The 3,874-nt window shown below is 45.8% G+C and overlaps 1 long non-coding RNA gene across 1 annotated transcript; it reads left to right on the plus strand.

Moving 5' to 3' along the window:
* The first annotated feature begins 578 nt into the window (after window positions 1-578).
* On the plus strand, window positions 579-944 carry LOC139025598 (uncharacterized). Its single transcript, XR_011477196.1, has 3 exons — window positions 579-650; window positions 743-789; window positions 882-944. It is a non-coding gene; the product is annotated as an uncharacterized lncRNA (long non-coding RNA).
* Window positions 945-3,874: the final 2,930 nt, after the last annotated feature.

Raw genomic sequence — 3,874 nt, forward strand, 5'->3', positions numbered from 1 at the left:
CTCATTTAACTCCAGGAGAGAAGGCTTGGCTCCTCATTTAACTCCAGGAGAGAAAGCTTTGCTTCTCATATAACTCCAGGAGAGAAGGCTTGGCTCCTCATTTAACTCCAGGAGAGAAGGCTTGGCTCCTCAGGCCAGTGCTGGGAAAAGGAAAAGGGTTAGAAAAGTTTGTCTGATTGTTTTTGTCTTTGTTTTGGGTTAGAATTCATCAAAAGTCCAGAGTTATCAAAATACATCTACAAAAAACTTTCCAACAGTTTTCAAACCAGCCCAAAAATATAGATATCAATACAAGTCTCCAAAAAGTTCCCAAATGTTTGAAATTCTAAGGCAAAGGTGGCACATATCCTGTTGGTGCCAGAGTGAGGAGAGGAAGTTGGTACTAAAKCTATATAACATTGTTGAATACAGTCAGTTACCCTCTGGTTTAATGCATCACATTCAGTCTCAATCGTTGGCCATCGTGGCCCCTTAGCTAGACAGGATATGCTCTCAAATGTCTCTCGCGTTTCGGACCAGTTTTCTGTAGACGATCGCACACATAAAAACACACTAAATACATTCATTGAAATTATGACGTGCCGTCAAAAACAAAGACTGCAGTTTGAGCTGGTTGCTGTGTCGTCCTTTGGTGAACGTGATTTCTGCAGGTTGAGCTGGTGCTGTGTCATCCTTTGGTGAACGTGATTTCTGCAGGTTGAGCTGGTGCTGTGTCATCCTTTGGTAAACGTGATTTCTGCAGGTTGAGCTGGTTGCTGTGTCGTCCTTTGGTAAACGTGATTTCTGCAGGTTGAGCTGGTGCTGTGTCGTCCTTTGGTAAACGTGATTTCTGCAGGTTGAGCTGGTGCTGTGTCGTCCTTTGGTGAACGTGATTTCTGCAGTTTGAGCTGGTTTCTGTGTCGTCCTTTGGTAAACGTGATTTCTGCAGTTTGAGCTGGTTGCTGTGTCGTCCTTTGATAAACGTGATTTCTCTGTAGAACTCTCTAGACTTTAGAAGAAGCATTTATCTTCCTCCTCTTCATCAGTTGACAGTAGGCACCTGGTTGAGGCTGTACTCCTTGGCTTTGAGCCGGAGGTTAGCGATGCTGTTAGCCATGTTCATCCCCTGGGCTGAGGTGGTGGGGGAACAGGTAGGGGGGTACACTACCCCTAACCATCCCACCCCCTAACCATAACCCCTAACCATAACCCTTAACCATAACCCCTAACCATAACCCCTACCACCCTAACCATAACCCTAACCCCTAACCATAACCTCCTAAACCTAACCCCTAACCATAACCCTAACCATAACCCCTAACCCCTAACCATAACCCCTAACCATAACCCCTGACCATACCTAACCTAACCCCTAACCATAACCCCTAACCATAACCCTAACCATAACCATAACTCCTAACCATAACCCCTAACCATAACCCCTAACCATAACCCCTAACCATAACCCCTCAACCATAACCCCTAAAACCCATAACCCTCCTACCAAACCCTAACCATAACCCCTAACATAACCATAACCCCTAACCATAACCCATAACACTACTCCTAACCATAACCCCTAACCATAAACCCTAACCATAACCCTAACCATAACCACCTAACCATAACCCCTAACCATAACCATAAAACTCCTAACCATAACCCTAACCATAACCCTAACCATAACCCCCTAACCAATAAACCCTACCATAACCATAACCCTAACCATAACCCTAACCATAACCCCTAACCATACCCCTAACCATAACTCCTAACCATAACCCCTAACCATAACCCCTAACCATAACCCCTAACCCCTAACCAATAACCCTAACCATAAACCCCTAACCATAACCCCTAACCACTAACCCTAACCATAACCCTAACCATAACTCCCTAACCATAACCCTAACCATAACCCCTAACACATACCCCTAACCCCTACCCATAACCCTACCCCTAACATAACCCCTAACCATAACCCTAACCTAACCCAACCCCTAACCATACCCCTAACCATAACCCCCTAACCCATAACCCTAACCATAACCATAACTCCTAACCATACCCCTACCATAACCCCTAACCATAACCCCTAACCTAACACACTCCTAACCCTAAACCCTATAACCCCTAACCATACCCCTAACCATAACCCCTAACCATAACCCTAAACATAACCCCTAACCATAACTCCTAACCATAACCCCTAACCATAACCCCTAACCATAACCCCTAACCATAAACCATAACCCTAACATTAACCATAACCTAACCATAACCCCTAACACCATAACCCTAACCATAACCCTAACCATAACCCCTAACCATAACCAATAACCCCTAACCATAACCCCTAACCATAAACCATAACCCCTAACCATAACCCCTAACCATAACCCCTAACCATAACCCCTAACCATACCCCTAACCATACCTACCATACCCCTAACCATAACTCCTAACCATAACTCCTACACCCTAACCATAACCCTAACCATAACCTAACCATAACCCCTAACCATACCCCTAACCATAACCCCTACAATAACCTAACCATAACTCCTAACCATAACTCCTAACCCCTACCCATAAACTCTAACCATAACCCCTAACCATAACCCCTACCCCTAAACATAACCCCTACCTAACCCCTACCCCTAACCATAACCCCTAACATAACCCCTACCCCTAACCATAACCCCTAACCATAACCTACCCTAACCATAACCCCTAACCATAACCCTACCATAACCCTACCCCTAACCATAACCCTAACCATAACCCTAACCATAACCCCTACCCCTAACCCATAACCCCTAACCATAACCCCTACCATACCCCTAACATAACATAACTCCTAACCATAACCCTAACCATAACCCTAAACCATAACCCCTAACCTAACCATAACTCCTAACCATAACCCCTAACCATAACCCCTAACCATAAACCCCTAACCATAACCCTAACCATAACTCCTACCATAACCCATAACCATAACCCCTAACCAAACCTAACCATACCCATAACCCCTAACCATAACCATAACCCCTAACCATAACCCCTAACCAATAACCCCTAACCATAACCCCTAACCATAACCATAACCCTAACATAACCCCTAACCATCACCCCTAACCATAACCATAACCCCTAACCAAACCCTAACCACCATAACCCCTAACCAATACCCCTAACCATACCCCTAACCATAACCCCTAACCATAACCCTAACCATAACTCCTAACCATAACTCCTAACCCCTAACCATAACTCTAACATAACCCCTAACCATAACCCCTAACCATGACCCCTAACCTAACCCCTAACCATAACCCCTAACCATAACTCCTAACCATAACTCCTAACCCCTACCATAACTCTAACCATAACCCCTAACCATAACCCCTGACCCCTAACCATAACCCCTAACCATAACCCCTGACCCCTAACCTCCCTAACCATACCCCTGACCCCAACCATAACCCTAACCATAACCCCTGACCCTAACCAAACCCCTACCATAACCCCTAACCATAACCCCTGACCCTAACCATAACCCTAACCATAAACCCCTAACCATAACCCCTGACCCCTAACCATAACCCCTAACACATGCTGCTGGTTAGCCAGCAGCATACCACCCTGCATACCACTGCTGGCTTGCTTCTGAAGCTAAGCAGGGTTGGTCCTGGTCAGCCCTGGATGGAAGACCAGGTGCTGCTGGAAGTGGTGTTGGAGGGCCAGTAGGAGGCACTCTTTCCTCTGGTCTAAACAAAGATCCCAATGCCCAGGGCAGTGATTGGGGACACTGCTCTGTGTAGGGTGCCGTCTTTCGGATGGGACGTTAAACGGGTGTCCTGACTCTCTGAGGTCATTAAAGATCCCATGG

Source organism: Salvelinus sp. IW2-2015, unplaced genomic scaffold (assembly GCF_002910315.2).
Source record: "Salvelinus sp. IW2-2015 unplaced genomic scaffold, ASM291031v2 Un_scaffold2917, whole genome shotgun sequence".
Lineage (NCBI taxonomy): Eukaryota > Metazoa > Chordata > Actinopteri > Salmoniformes > Salmonidae > Salvelinus > Salvelinus sp. IW2-2015.